Raw genomic sequence first — 16,053 nt, 5'->3', positions numbered from 1 at the left:
GAAGAAGCCATCATGTGCCGCGCCCAGGAAGGGGGAGGCCGGGCGCCACCGCTGCGCACGGGTGTCCCGCTAATTTAAGCCTTTCTGCCCCTGCTCCTCAGGGCGGAAGCTGTCAGGACCGGACGGAGGCCTCATATAGCTCCGGCACCCCTTCCTGCAGCCTTCCTCCCGCCAGCCCCCCCGCCCCGGCTCCACCCGGCCGGCGGCCACAACAGGATGAGCCGGAGGCTGGCAGGCGTGGGCACCGCGGCCCCCGTGGGAGGACGGGCCCAGGGACAGGCCCAGCCTGGCCGCGCTCCGGTCCTGACACCCTCCTACCACCTTCAGGGCTGAGGTCGACATGCAGGAGCCCAAGGGGCAGGCCTCGAACCTGCTGCTGCCCTGGCCACAGAAAGTGTCCCCGGAGCCCCGCGGGGCATGCCGGGTGCAGGTGCCAGGGGAGGGAGCAGCCCCTGCTGCTGAAGGGGAGGCGTTGAGTGCACAGGGCATCCCCGGCGGGGAGACCTCTGGGGCCCACCCGGCACCCACTGCGAGCCCCGGGCTCCGCTGCAGATGCAGATGCAGAGCCGCTGGCCCGAAGCAGCGCAGGGACACCTCGCAGGGCTCCTCCAGGGGACCCCGCCCCAGGTCCTCAGGGACGCGGCCAGGGTCCTTTCTGACTTTTTTTTAAAAAACATTTTCATTTATTCACGAGAGACACAGAGAGACAGAGACACAGAAAGAGGGAGAAGCAGGTTCCCTGCACGGAGCCCGATGCGGAACTCGATCCCAGGACCCGGGGTCACGCCCTGAGCCAAAGGCAGACGCTCCACCGCTGAGCCACCCAGGGGTCCCTCCTTTCCAACTCTTGCTGCGTTTGGCCGAGAGTGTGCTCAGGGCGCACATGGGGTGCACACGCGGGGTGCACACATGTCCCCTAGGGCTCAGGAGCCGTGCCCGCCCAGCGCCACCCCACAGGGCAGCCCCAGGGCGCCGTGAGCCACTAGGCCGGGGGGGGGGGGGGGTGCGGGAGCGGCTCCCACCGAACAGCACGTTAGGAATGGGCGCAGATCCTCCAAGGTGCTCGGCTGCGAAGGGAACGCGCTTCTTAAGAAGGGAAGATGGTTGTCTGGGTAAGTGGTGCAGGGCACCAACTTTGTATTTGACCAAATAAGGACATTTCTGAGAAAAGAACAGTTGCAGCTGTCACCATCGTCAAGCACAGGCCATTCCGCCACCAGACACAGCCGCCCACCGTCTCCGGGGACGGGACGAGGCCTCTATGGCTGCTCGCGGCTTTCCGCAGCCGCAGACCTCGGGCAGCGTGGGGCGGCTTGGGCGGCCACCCTCGGGGACACGCACAAACACCTGGACAGAGGACGGTGGGGCCTCGGGGTCCCACCCCCACGGGGAGCCCCGTGGGGCTAACAGAGGCCCAGAGGCCAGGTGTCCCCGAGGCCGTGAGGCTGTGGCGCCAGGGGTCCCGTCCTTCCTCCCACATGTGCTCCGGCAGAGGCCGAACCGGCCCCAAAGGGGAGGGGACTGGCCGAGCCCCACAGTCCTGCTGGAGCCGGGGTGGGGGTGGCAGGCCCTCGACGACCACTCGGAGGCCATGGCAGCCAGCCCCCCCGCAATGCCCTGCGACGCCCGCCAAGATGTTGACACGGACGGCTCCAGCCGCCTTATTTATTATCTGATAAAGGGCTCTCGGCACCGCCGTGGACGGCGTCTGGCCGCGCTGGGGCCTGGGGGAGGGAGGCGGGTGGGTGGGAGGACAGGAGGCCAGAGCAGCCTCCACTCTGGGCCCCGGGGCGGGACGCACTGCGGAATCCGGGCTTGTCCTTCCCGGGCGGGCGGCTCTCCCTCCCACTGCCACTGAGCCCGCAGGCCCAGCAGGAGCCGGCCCGGCGCGGGGGGACCTGGGCCGCCCCGTCTGGGACTGAGCCCTGCAGACCTGCGCCCCGCGGTCCCCTCGCCAGCGCCCTCCCATCCAGCTGCCCGTCCTCCACCCCCGACTTGGCCCGGAGCTCAGACTTTCCATGATGCAAATCTGGGTCTGTCTTCTTTGTTTCCAAACACTCGGGCCCAGGTGCCAGCCCAGCAGCTGCCCAGCGGGCCAGAGCCCAAATCCCCGGGACCTCGGGGCTCCCCTCTCCCACACCCGCGTGCCCTCTCAGGTACAGGGGACACCTGCCGCATCCACACTCGCCATGCTCCGGGCCTTCGCGTGCTTCCCTCTGACCGCGATGCCCGACCCGGCGGGACATGGCTTTCAGGGGTCAAGACCCTCTGGCGCTACCTCCTCCACGAAGTCGTCCTCGGGCAGTGCCAGGAGGTGACTCCGAGTCCCCACCGCCGGCTGCCCGTGCCCGAGAAGAAGGGTGGGGCCAGCGGGCCCTCAAGATCAGGGCTCCCAAGAGTATTGACCAACTGCGCTTTCTGTGACCCGGGTCTCCCTAAGCCTCCAGTTATGAGCAGAGGAGACAAGCCAGGGGCCCCGAGCCTGGCCAGCTCGCGGTGCTGGCGGCATCAATGCAGGGGTGGCCCGGGGCCCCTGCTGGCTCGGGGGACAGGCTGACCAGCCCCTCCCGGGCCCACCTCCATGGGGTGGGGGCTCCCGTCTCTCCTCCGTTTCCCTGTCCTGCTGAGGACAGCCCAAGACGGGAGACAGAGGGGGTCAGGCAGGGTCCCCAGGAGGGCAGAGGGGAGAGGAGGGGTCCTGGTGAGGGAGATCCCCAGAAGCACGCCCCCAGGGAGACTTGCATGGGGTGATCCGCAAAGGCCACGATCCCAGACCCGTGGAAGGGAGTGAGGGCAGGGGCGTGCAGCCGGGCTGACCCCGCAGGCACCCAAGCGGGGCCAGGAGTGGGCGTGAGTGTTGACCCTGCACCAGCACGGCCCGTGCGTGTAGGGAAAGGGCTCCGGGAAGCCCGGTCCAGGACTGGGGGCCATCGGGGGGCAGGAAAGAGCAAGCGGTGGAGCCAGTCCCGACAGCAGGACCCAGCACCTGGCCTGGGGTGGGGGTCACAGCAGGGGGGGCAATGAGGGCTTCAGAGCCCGGCAAGCTCAGGTTGGCCACGGGGTGGGGCAGGCCTTCCCCTAGAAGGCTGGGCCCCGGGCGTCTGGGTTCCCAGAGATTTGGAAATGACCCTGCAGAGGGGGGTGGGCGGGGTCTTCCTGTCTGACCCTCAAATTCACCTTTTCTGCGTGGTGTCTCCGGGTATAACAGGTGCCAAGCTGTGCAACGTAAACATCTTAGCGACCACACAATTTTCAAACCCTGTTCTCGCATTTCTTGGTTTTTCGTATTCAGAAGACCTCCGAACAAGGCGGACAGCACCCTTGACCTTGACCTTGACCTCTGAGAGGTTCTGGTGGCCAGAAGGTGGTTCTGGTGGCAGGTCACATCCGAACCAGAGCAGGCCACGGGTAGGAGGAGGACGATGGAGCCATTGTGTCTGCAGACTAGGAGGGGTGAGGCTGGGAGGGGGCGGGCGGGGGATGGAGAGACCGACACGGAGAGACGGACACGGACAGACGAGCACAGAGGAACATGGACAGATGGACATGGAGAGATGGAGAGACGGACACGGAGAGAGACAGGGAGAGGACAAGACACTGACCTGTGACCCCCGACCCTATGCCCCTCCCCCTCCCTCAGGGGCTTGTCCAGGTCTTGTGTCCCTTCCCACCACGTGACGCCTGCTGGACGAGGCCCCCAGCAGACCCTGGGGGGACACAGGACAGGGAGGACGGGGCAGTGGGCGAGCAGCTCCCCGGGACAAGGCAGGCAGGTGGGAGGAGCGGACACCCGACGGCAGCTTCCAGGGGCAGAGCCCGCCAGGCCGCAGGGGCGGCAGGCGAGGAGTTTTTCTGAAGATGAGACAAATACTGAAGGCCCCTGACACCCTGTGGGCAGGACCCAGCATTTCCCTCCCCCCGGAATGTCTTTTCAGCAATTCCAAAATGGGGGGGCCACACAGTGCTGGGGCCAGACAGCGGGGAGCCCTGCCCCCCAGGGAGAGCCCCCCGGTCATCCCGGGGCACCGGCCAGCTTGAGGCTGACAATACACGTCCTTGGGACCTGAGCCACCTAAGAAAACTCGGGGCTGGGTCTGGATGGTTTCCATGTGGCGTCCCCAAGGAGAATGGGCCAGGGGACTTGAACAGGACAGCTGCTGGCCTGTCTCCCACCCTTGGCCACCCTTAGGGGACAGGGAAGGGTCTCGAGGGCAGGGAAGGGTCCCAGGGAACAGGGAAGCATCCCGGGGGTGGGGAAGGGTCCCAGGGGTGGGCAGCGGCTGAGCCTTGACTATGGTCACCTTTCCATGGGCCTGGAAGCCTGTCCCAGGCGCACGGAGCAGGGTAACCCCGGGCAGACTGTGGGCCCCCCATGACCCTCGGGGGCTCCGGGAGGACGGGACAGGGAACCGTTGCCCCTCCGTAGCCCCACTGACCCCGTGCACAGCCCAGAACCGGGCATGAGGGGAGCCAGCGGCGTCAGGACTTTTTCCAGAGCTTGTGAGACCCCGAGGGCCGCGGGCTCCTCCCCCAGGCCCGGGAGCTGAGGACGGCGGCCCCCCCAGACCCTCCCGCCGGGCCCCCTGAGCCCCGGCCACTTGACCTTCCTCAGTAAAATATGAGGTCAGCGGCTGCCGCGCCCCTGCCAGGCTCTCCAGGCTCCCCGGCCCCGCGCTGCGCTGCGGCCGCCGTTCTCAGCCACTTGCACATAAACCTCCTTTGTTTATTTTATGAATGAGCGAGGACATTAAATACTCAAATAAAGTACATCCACGCACCCGAGGCCAAGAGACACTTATACAGCGCCAGCCCCTCGTGGGGGGGCTCCGAGGACCCGTGGCCGGGCCAGAGGGGTGCATGGGGGGCTGGGGGTGCACGAGGGGCAGGGGGACTGGGCGGCAGGGGTGGAGGGATTGGGGGTGCACGAGGCCGGGGCGACTGGGGGTTGCTTGGGGGGGGAAGGGCTGCATGGGGGCAGGGGCACAGGGGGTTGGGGGACCTGGGGGTCCCGGACAATAACGGATGGGGGTGAGTGGGGCCTGACAATGGGGACTAAGGTCAGTCCGGTGACCGCAGCCTGGACCACACGGGCCTCTGCCCCCAGCAGGAACGACAGGACATGGAGGGGCTTGTCGCCGTCCCCAGGCACAGCTGCACCCCGGTCCAGCCCTGGAGCAGACAAGGAGCCCGCGCTGGGTCCTCCCTGTGACCCCCCAAAAGGAGATGCAGCCCCTGGAGACCCAGGAGAAGAGGAGGTGCTACGAGATCCTTGGGGCACCTCGGCCCCCTCCCCAGCCTCCTGGACGACCGTCTCCTCCGCTCCCACCCACCCAACTGCCAGTGCCAGGAAGGGCCCCCCTCAGCCTCAGCCCTGCTCAGCCCCTCCTGAGACTCCGCGCCTCCACGGCCTCCCCCGAGCCGTCACACAGGAGCTCACTACCTCGATGGGCCCTTCCCCCCCGGGTGGGCACCCAGCAGGTGGTCAGTAAACACCAGTCCTGAGTGCGACTGCCGACGGGCTTCAGATGGATGAGGCGCCACCTGCCCAGGGGCCCAGGGCCCACTTGGGTCCTGCAGAGAGAGGTTGAGACCCAGGGGACTCTCACGCTCCCTCCTCGGCGGAGACACGCTGGGAGAACCTGGCCAGGACAATGGGCTCTAAAAATACACCGGGGCCGGCAGGATTTCCCAGGAACATCTGTAAGTCCTGTCCGGCGGAAGTTATAAATACTAAGTAATGTGAATTCAGAGTCATTACTCATCTGGGGACAGCCACGTCCTTTGTGGGGACAAGAGATGTTTTTCCTGATTCATAATTTATTGCTCTTTACAGTTAAATCTAGCTTTAGGTCAAAAAAAAAAAAAAGGAAAAATGAAAACAGCGGGGTCTTCCCTGGAGCCGCTGAGAGCCGGGGCGGAAGGTCAGGAGCCGGGCTGGGCAGGCTGGGGCCATCGCTTCGCGGCCACGCTCCCCCCAAGAACCCTCCCAGCCGGTCGCTTGAACAGACACGGCTTCCAGGGACCCCAACCCAGTGTCCCCAGGGATTGGGACCCCCGTGGGCACCAGGGGCTCAGGGCCAGCCCGGGACTACGTGCCCGCAGCACAGACCCCTCCTGCCCCTGGGGCCGCTGGCCTCACTCCTCAGCAGTCTCAGGCACGAGTCCAGAGCCGGGCACCGCTCATCGCTGCCCCCGCAGCAAGCGTCTGGATGGACTGGTGCCCGCCCGGTCCACGCCGAGAGCCTGAGAGCCGAACCCCCTACCTCGGGATGAGGTGCGCAGGGAGAAGCCCGTGTGACCGTGAAGGCGGAGATCCCAGGACACTTCCACGAGCCCAGGAACCCAGCGTTTGGCGACGGCGATCACCAGGAGCCGGAGAGCAGCCTGGGACAGGTTCCACCCCCGGGATCTCGGACTCCAGCCTCCAGAACTGGAAGAAAATCAAGTTCTGTTGTTGAAGCCCGAGTCTGTGGGGCTTTGTCGCCGCGGCCCCAGGACACTCGCCTCCCAGGCCTGCTCACCAGCCTTCTGCTCCCCCCCGGAAAGACCTCACCCTCCTGCCAGCAGCAGCAAACCCACCACCCATACGCCCATATGGGCCTGGGTCCTTTTACTTTTTTTTTTTTTTTGAGATATTTTATTTATTTATTTGAGAGAGAGTGTGAGAGAGAGCAGGGGTGAGAGGCAGAGGGAGAGGGAGAAGCAGACGCCCCGCTGAGCAGGGAGCCCGACGCGGGCTCCATCCCAGGACCCCGGGATCATGGCCTGAGCCGAAGGCAGACGCTTCACCGACGGAGCCCCCAGGTGCTCCTTAGCCCTGATCCCTGTAAATCAAAGTGTGTGAACCTCGCAGCCATGGCTCCCCTGAGCTGCCCGGCATCATCCCCAGAGTAAAGAAACTGAGTCCCAGGGACGGGAAGGCAGGGGTCCTGCTGGGCCACGGAGGGTCAGCCCCTGCCCCGGGACGCTGCTCACTCCAGTCTGGGGGGCAGGCGTGGAGACAGTAGGGCACCCGGGGTCCGAGAGAAGGAGGCGACCTGACCCTGCTCTCAGCGAGCCGTCCCGTTTAGGTCCTCTGGGCCGTCACCGGGATCTGCGACATCCTCATCACGCACGCGCCTGCCCGCCGTCCAGCCTGGCGCCGTCCAGCACAACGTCCCTCAAGCCACGTGTGCAGCCCCAGAAGGTTACCATTTCAGCACGTTATCACCACAGAAGGTGCTGGTGTGACCCTCGGGGTTCTTGTGCGTGTGACCTGGGTCTTTGCAGTCCCGTGCGTATGCCACACCCACTGGGCAGCTGGGCCGGGCACAGCAGGCAGGAGCCAGCTCGAGGTCTGGAGAGCAGGGGACAGCCTCGGCCCCCTGGGCACCCCCGTGACACCCGGCCAGCTGGACTCCTGGGGTTAGTTTCCACCCCAAAGAGGAAGGCCAAGCCGGCGCTCGGAGACGAGGGTCCACGGGCACAGCCCCTGGCAGTAATGGATGGGGTGGGCCTCCATGCAGCCTCCTGGCCGACACCCCAGAGCAGTCGGGCCACCCAGGCAGGGCGGGGGTCGTACCAGGCTCTGCTGCCAGGCGGAGGTGTCTGCTGATGCCGCCGGGCGAGGAAGGGGCCTGGTGGGGAGACAGCCAGGACGGGGGAGGCCCGCATTCTCCAACGAGGGCACAGAGACGGGCTGCAGGGTGCCTGGCTGTGAGGGCACGACCCGGTCGCCCTGGGGCTGGGGTTCGGGCCTCCCAGGGCCACGGCCAACTCCAGGCACCCTGCTCCCACAGCGCACTGGGCAGCGCCCATGGAGGGTGGACAAGTGCAGACGCAAGGTGCCCCCAGAACGCACCTGCCCCATCCCCGTGGCTGGTCACCAGGCTCTGCAGGCCTGCGGGGTGGTGAGCACAGACAGCCAGCCCGGGCCCCACGGGCCCTCCACACGGGCAGGGTGGGCCTCGATGGACGTAAGGTGTCGTCAGGGAGGGAAGGGTGCAGGCCGGGGAGGAGCAGGGACCCAAACCAGCTGTGTGGCCTTGGGCAAGGCACCTATTTCTCTGTGCCTCGGGCTGGCGCCACCCTGCCTGTTACTGCAAAGACTGGCAGCCCCCCAGGCTGCGGGCGCAGGGGGGACGCCGAGCCCCCAGTGAGCTCCCCGGGGCTGTTCTGGGGCCCACACACAGGCAGGTCCTGCAGGGGTGGGGAGCAGGGCGGCAGCAGGGCTGGGTGGCGGGGGCTGGGGGTGACCCTCCCAAGGCCCTGCACACTCCCTCCTCGGCTCCTGAGTGTGCGCACAGCCGGGTGTGAGTGCACGAGTCTCCTGCGCCATGGCCCCGGGTCCCCGCAGACCCCGCAGTGCCACGGAGTGGTGACCCCGGGGACCCAGCTCGGAGCCCCTCTCAGCCAGGCTCTCGGGTCAGAGCTGCCTCCAGGGGGAGTCTGGGGGTGGGGAGGGCCCTTCCTGCCCGCCCCCAGCTCCTGGAGCTTGTGGCCACATCCCCCCATCCCTGCGTCCGTCCTCCCACGATCCCAGGAAGACGCCAGCCGTCGGGTCAGGGCCCACCCTACAGGCCCCACCTTGACCACGCCTGCAAAGACCTTATTTCCAAATGAGGTCACACTCACATGTCCTCGGGGTTGAACTCCAACATATCTTTTATGGGACCCAGTTCACCCCCAACAGCTGCCAGTCCCGCTGAGGTTCTTCAGAGGCAGCCAGGGCCCCCGCCCTGCCTCCCAACCCCGGCCTGGAGCGGATATTTGAGTGGGGGCTGGACCAAAAATGTGTGAAAGAGGAAATGAGAAAAGCAGAGGAGTAGTGCAAAGGCCCTGGGGCAGGAGCTCTCAGGGAAGGAGGGGAGCAAGGAGGTTAGAGGAGGGCACAGAGGGCTCACGGCCTCCGGGAAGACTGTGCTACTCTGAGTAAAGGGGGGCTGTGGAGAATTCAGGGGACAGAGGGGCGGGGCGGCCCGTGAGCCCCCTCACAGACCCCTCAGAAGCAGGACAGAAAGCACGCGTGCTGGGCAGATGCCAGCTCGGGGGCCAGTGCAGGGGTGAGGGGGACCCAGACCCCAGGTCACGGCAGCTGGGGCAGCGTCCCCGGGGCTCAGGGAAGTCCGAGGGCCAGCAGCCAGGCAGGCCTCCCTCCAGGGGCGGCAGGGGCCTGTGGCCTGGGGTCTCGGCGTCTCCGGGCAACCCCTGTGCACCTGTTCCTGCCTGGCCCACGCGGTCCCCTCCAGTCCCTGAGGTCGGAGCTTGAGGGGGCCTCGCTCCAGCCCAGTGTCCTCTGGGCATCGCTGACGTCTCCTGACGGCCCCGGCCCCGGTGTGGTGACGGATGACAGCCACACGCCGCAGAGGAAGACCCGAGCCGGAGCCCTGAGGCCCCCTGGGCCGGTGGCCGCCCGGGTCGTGCGCTCAGGTGTCCCCGCGTCCAGGCTGCCCGGGCCGCACGCGGACGGAGCACGTCTCTGAGGCTCGTGGTGCGGCCTGCGCGGGCGGGAGCTCTGGCGCCAGCCCTGGGCTTGAGGCCGGGCAGCTGGCCGTGTGCCTGGAGGCTCGCTGGCCACGCCGAGCAGCGCAGACCCCTCTGGGGAGCCCTCGCGGGACGGGCGCAGACGTAGCAGCATCTCCACCAGAGAGCCTGGTCCACGGGGCCCGAGGACCCCTGCCCGCCCGGCCCCCCGGGGACGCCGCCAGCTGCCCAGAGCCGCAGAGGCCCTGCCTCCAGGACAGGGGGTGATGGGGGGATGGGGGTGGGGGGATGGGGGGGGCAGGGGGACAGGGGGGCGCTTCCATCCCATCCTCTCTTTTTCTTTAAAGACGAGACCTTTGTGCGTCCCTTTGATCTTCCATAAAGCGCCGTGGCTCCTGCTCCGTGTCGGCCATGACATTGACAATTGTTTATTAGTTCTAAAATAGCTGAAATTCATGTCAAACATTCCGCATGTTACAAAAATGTTTATGAAGTGTTATCACCGTTTATGTAACTGTGCGTGTTTGGGAAAGCAACGCGGGGCGGGCCGGACCACACAGGCCTCGGCCCCAGGGCCACACCCCCCCAGCCCGGGGGGGGTCCCCGAGCCCGCCCCCGGCTCCACAGGCCGCCCCGACTGGGGGGCTCCCACCGCCTCTCAGGCCAGGGCACCGTCCCCCGGGCCACCTGGCCACTCAGGCATGTCAGGTGGGGAGGAAGGTGTCTGTCCACCCACCGCCCAGAGCAGAAGGCCACGAGGACGGCCTTTCTCCCTGTGGGGCGTTACTCCAGAGGGGCCTCTCCCACCAGACTGGCCCCGGCCCCCGACTTGGGGTGGGTGCTGCCCTGCTGGCCCCTCGGGCCCTGAAGTGTGCGCACACCTCCCCCTGGAGGGGCTCCCTTAGGAGGAAGGCACTGGCTTCCTGCCCGGTGCTCTAGGTGGATGATGCCGAGGCCGCTGGGGGTCCCCGAGGGGGTGGGCTCACATCCGGGGTCAGAGAATCCAGCGGGCAGCGCCAGCGAGGCGCCTCAGCTCCTCGGCTCCCCGGCTCAGGGCAGCTGGAAGCCCTGGTCTCCGCCCCCGGCTCATCCTCTACTGCAGGACGGGAGGGTGTGAACGGCTACTTGCTGTCACTTCAAATGCATTATCCACTGTGTGTCACCTGCTGCTCCCAAAGGACGTTAGGGCACCGCCGAGCGAGCGGCCAGGCGAGGGATCTGCTCAGCAAGCGGGAGGAGCGACCCCGGGAAAGCAGCGGCGTGGCCGGATCTCGAGCACATGGCTCTGGCCACGGAAGCTGCCCACAGCGGGCTCGGGGCTCGAGGACGCCGCGGGAGAGCAGTTCATCCCTGGTGACGGGACGCGGAGTGGGAGGCGTGGTGGGCGGGAGGCGGCGCAGGTCCCGGGAGGGAGGCCGAGAGAGCCCCAGGCCCGCGAGGAGAGGGGGAGCCCCCCACGATCGGAGGTGCCACGGCTGCGCGGGCCCGTCAAGCTCTTCACACCCGACACCACAGGTCGCGATGCTCCGTGGGCCTCCTGCCGCCGGCGCCGCTCCAGGCTCGGGATAGAGCGCGTCTGCATCGGAGCCAGATCCCCGAAGAGCTGAGAGCGGGACGTGGGCTCAGCCCCCGGGGGAGGCACAGCGGCAGGGGGCGCCTGGGCCTGAGAGGGGACACGGCAGGGGCACATGCTACCCCGCGACAAGCCTTGAGAACACGATGTCCAGGGCGGGAAGCCAGACACAAAGGCCACTCGTGGGACTCGGTTTGCGGGCAGCGTCCACAGAGACCGGTCGGGAGACGGAAGGGAGAGGCGGCTGCGGGGCGGGGGTGCGGGGCGGGGGCGGAGGGCAGGCAGTGGCTGCTCCAGGGGCACGGGGCCTCCTTCCAGGCACGACACCCGGCGGTGGTGACAACCACTATGAAGCCACTGAGAGTCACTGAGTAATGTTCACCCTACAGCGGTGCATTTTTAAGTCATAGGAATTTCACCTTAAAAAAAAAAAAAAAAACTACCTGGGGGCTCAGTGGTGAAGCGTCTGCCTTGAGCTCAGGTCATGATCCCGGGGTCCTGGGGCCGAGCCCCATGTCGGGCGCCCTGCTCAGCAGGGAGCCTGCTTCTCCCTCTCCTTCAGCCCCTCCCCCTGCTCATGCTCTCACTCACTCTCTCTAATAAATTTTTAAAAATAAATTAAGGGATCCCTGGGTGGCTCAGCGGTTGGGCGTCTGCCTTCGGCTCAGGGCATGACCCCGGGGTCCTGGGATGGAGTCCCGCATCGGGCCCCCTGCATGGAGCCTGCTTCTCCCTCTGCCTCTGGCTCTGCCTCTTCCTGTGTCTCTCATGAGTAAATAAATAAATCTTTAAAAATAAATTAATTAATTAAAATAAATTAAAAAAAAAAAAACAACCGAGCAACATTTCGGAAGATCCTACCCCTGGGTGTGCGGGGTCCCCCGGGCGGACATGGGCACGGCCCTCCCACCGGGGCGGGGAGAGCTGTGACGGGAGCTCAGGACTCCATCCCCGGCAGGCCCGGCTTGGGCAGGGGGACAAACCCCAGGGGGTGGGCTGGTCAGCACAGCCAGACACACCCATCCCGGTCCTCCCCGCCCATCAGCGCCCACAGACAGCTCCCGGGCCGGGGGGCTGAGCGCTGCCAGGGGCCCACCTGGTCCCCTGCACATCGTCAGTACCTCCCCTGGCCCCTGGATTGCTCCTTTCCCTGGGCCGTTCAAGCTGATTCCTAAAATACTTTAATCCTGCACCACGGCAAGTCGCCACCTGACAAGGAGCACGTGGGAGCCAGAATTTCCTCCTGGGCAGATCTGGGGTGAGAGCAAGCCCTCGGGACACCCCAGCCCTGCCCGAGCCAGGAGGACCATGCACTCACTGGGGGCCAGGTCGCCACGCCCCTGGCCCAGGCCGTGCTCAGGCCTCCATCCTGGGCCTGCAACGCTCTGGACAACCTCCCTGAGGAGGAGGAGGAGGAGGGCCCGCGCCGGCCCGCAGGTCCACCCAGGTGGCCTCCCGCCGCCCTCCAGGACGCTGGGACCAGAGCAAGAGGTATTTGGATCTCCCTTCCCACATCCTCATCATGTAACTTTCTTCTTGGCCATAAAATTCTGACTTTTAGTATTTTCAAGGCTCGTTTCCCATAAAACGACAATATTAGTATTTCTCTAAAGACACACGTACCATTACTGTATCTTTACGATGTGTGTGGGATGTGTGGTGCATGGACCGTGGCTTTCTGACGGGACGCTCCTGGCCACCAGGCATCCGCTACAGCATCTTGGTTTGACACGCCGGCCCCGTGCGCCGCAGGAAGATGCAGTTTTATTATCTGTGATGTGCCGACACGCAGCCCAGCTCCAGGCCGGGATCGTTCCCGGCACGGACGCCTCCTCACCCCCGCCCCCTCTCCTAACGTCAGGGATCGCGGGGCCCCGACCTGCCGTGATTTACAGTCCCCACTGCGCACGTGGATAAATCCCGCAGCTCCAGCTCAGGGAAGCCAGAGGCGGCTCCGCGCAGGCAGGCGGGGCCGGGAGCGCTGCCATTGGCCGTCGGGGCTGTTTGGATCCGGGGACAGGCAAGCAGAAAAACAAGTTTTCAGCTTCCCAGAGTCGGGCGAGGAGGCGCAGAACTGCTGGCCCCGCTCTGAGCAGCCCCAGTGACCAGGACACTGCGTTCAGGGGCAAGACGACCTTGGCAGACAGACCCACTCCCTAAGCCCACGTCCTGCCTGGCCCGCGGGCTAAGGTCTCTCAACCCTTTTTAGCCACAAAAATACAACAAATAAAACAGTCCCGGGAGTGCACGTGAGGGGCCGGGAGCCCCCACCGTCCCAGAAGGAAGCTGAGGCCGTGCAGCGGGGAGGTAGCCCCAGGCCCCACTGCCCCCTCCCCAGGCCCTGTCCTCCACCAGCGAAGTCCGTCCGGGGGCAGAGGGAGATTCCGTGCAGCCCCACTCAAAACCTCAGAGTTATTTGTGGATATGAGCACATTCTAACGCGCGTGGAGAGGAGACAAAAGACCCAGAGAACAGAGTTGGAGGGTGCCTGCCCGCCTTCGGGGCTTCCTGCAAAGTCAGACATCACGAAGCACGTCCCGGATGAAGACGGATGGACAGACCAGTGCAGCAGAACAGAGCCCCGAGGGCGCCTGCACGGCTCAGTCCGTGAGCGTCTGCCTTCGGCTCAGGTCAGGATCTCAGGGTCCTGGGATCGAGTCCCACGTCGGGCTCCCTGCCCAGCAGTGAGTCTGCTTCTCCCTCTCCCTCTGCCCCTCCCCTTGCTCGTGCTCTATCAAATACATAAAATCTTAAAAAAAAAAGAAAAAAGAGCAGAGCCCTGAAACAGGCCCCACGAATACAGTCAACTGATGTTTGACAAAGGAATGAAGGCAACACGACGGAGCAGAGACCGGCTCTTCCACAGTCGGTGCTGAGCCCCCACGGACGTCCACCTGCGGAAAAACAAATCTACACACAGACCTACACCCTTCAGGGAAAATCACTCCAAGTGGGTCACAGACTTAAATGTACCGTGTAAACTATCAACTCCTCGGGGATAACCCAGGAAGCAACCCAGGTGACCTCGGGGATGGCAATGACCTTTTAGACACAACACCAAGTCAGGGTCCGTGAAAGAGAGAGCCGACAGGCTGGTGCGCGTGAGAATTAAAAACGTCTGCTCCCCGAAAGACAACACCATGAGAGTGAGAACACAAGCCACAGACCGGGAGGAAACACTGGCCAGAGAAACAGCTGAGAAAGGGCCGTCGTCCAAAATACAGAAGAACTCCTAACACGCAGCAACAAAAACACAAACAACCCGATTAAAAAAAGGGCCAAAGCCTTGACCGGCCCCTCACCACAGAGGACCCGCAGGCGAGCCCCTGAACTCACGCCCCTCGGCCTGTGTCACCAGGAAATGCCGACGACGAGGACCAGCGAGACGCCCGCACGCCCGTCAGAAGGGCCCAAGCCCACCGCGCCCACGATGCCAAGCGCAGGCGGGGACGTGGGCCAGCAGGGCTCCCTGGGGGGCCGGCGGGAAGGCGGGACGGCGCGGCCACCTGGGAGACCCTCTGGAGGGCGACGCTGACAAGCCCGAGCCCCCTCCTACCCTGCGCCCCAGCGCCCGGGCGCCCTGGGATTTGCCCGCAGGAGCTGAGAGCCCACGTCCACGATCCCGCTCACGGATGTCCACGCGGCTCTGCCCGGAACCGCCCACACTGGGAAGCGGGCAAGGCGCCCCTGGGCAGGGGGGATGAGTCCGCGGCGGTCCGTCCAGACGACGGGCTGTCACTCGGGCTGACGTGAGAAGACGCGGAGGACGCGTGTCCCCAAGCGAAGGAAGCGCACACGGCGTGACTCCGACCCCGTGACCTTCTGGAAGAGGCGCAAGTACGGAGACGTGGACGGACCGGTGGGCGCTGGGGCGGCGGGAGGCGGGGTGCGGGCAGGGGGAGACGAGCGCGTGGCGCGGGGGGACTCAGGGCAGGGAGACGGCCCTGCGTGATGCGCTACAGCCGATGCCCGTCACTGGACGTCTGTGCAAACCCGCGGCGCACGGCGCCCAGAGGGACCCGAGGGCCAACCGCGGACTGTGGGTAATGACGACGTGAGTGTGTGGACTCATCCTGGCAAAACCAACACGACTGTGGTGAGTGATGAGGACAACGGGGAGGCCGTGGGGGTGGGTGCAGAGAACCTCCGAGCCTCCCTCCCCGTTCCCTTGTCGACCGACAACTGCTCTAAACATACTCTTTAGGGGTCGTCGGGGGCTCAGTCGGTGAAGGGGGCCCTCGGCTCAGGTCATGACCCCGGGGTCCTGGGGTCGAGCCCTCGCGTCATCAGGCTCCCTGCTCAGTGGGGTCTGCTTCTCCCTCTCCCTCTGCCACTCCCCCTGCTTGTGCTCATCTCACTCCTGCTCTCTCTCCCTCCCTTTTTCTCTCTCTTCTCTGCCTCATAAATAAAAAAATAACATCTTCATAAACATACTCTATAAAACAACAAGAAAACCAACAACACTCCTCGGAGGTAAGCTTTGGAACGTGCCAACATGTTTTCCCCCTTTTTGCACAACTTTCTGAACACCTAGAAGCAAATGATTGCCTTCTTTTCACCCTCCTCCTGTCAGCGAATACTGCCCAAACCTGCCTGCAATTGTCTACACCTCTTCTCAACCCACTTGCGTGCACCTCAGAGACCCCCCCACCCCGGACCGCCCACCCCTGGCATCACGTCCCTCCACCCTAACCTCCGTCCTGGGGGTCCCCTGTCCTGGAGCCCAGCCCTGTGCTGCTGGCTGATGCCCCATGTGCCGAGCACAGACACGACTGCTTGCCCAGGAGGGCCGCCTCCCGCCCCAGAAGTCCCTTCCAGTCCTAACGCCTGGACGAGTGGCTGAGTAGACCTCCAGGCTGGAAACCACAGTCTCAAGAAGCAAGACTTTGCTCCAGAACCAATGGAGAGACGTCTGAAAACATGCCGGATCCTGATCGCCCACCTAGGACCTCTTCCTTCCTTTCTGGAAGCTTCCAGGGTTGCGTCCTGATTCCACGTGTTTGGCAACATTGCCAGTC

General features: G+C 65.1%; 1 long non-coding RNA gene across 1 annotated transcript; it reads right to left on the bottom strand.

The window, feature by feature from the left end:
- Positions 1 to 5,030: 5,030 nt before the first annotated feature.
- On the bottom strand, positions 5,031 to 13,224 carry LOC118352177 (uncharacterized). Its single transcript, XR_004808911.2, has 3 exons — positions 12,659 to 13,224; positions 6,264 to 6,430; positions 5,031 to 5,169 (listed from the first exon to the last, which is right to left on the bottom strand). It is a non-coding gene; the product is annotated as an uncharacterized LOC118352177 (long non-coding RNA).
- Positions 13,225 to 16,053: the final 2,829 nt, after the last annotated feature.

This window comes from Canis lupus, chromosome 24 (genome assembly GCF_003254725.2).
Source record: "Canis lupus dingo isolate Sandy chromosome 24, ASM325472v2, whole genome shotgun sequence".
Classification (NCBI taxonomy): Eukaryota; Metazoa; Chordata; class Mammalia; order Carnivora; family Canidae; genus Canis; species Canis lupus.
This window is presented reverse-complemented; position numbering and strand designations above follow the sequence as displayed.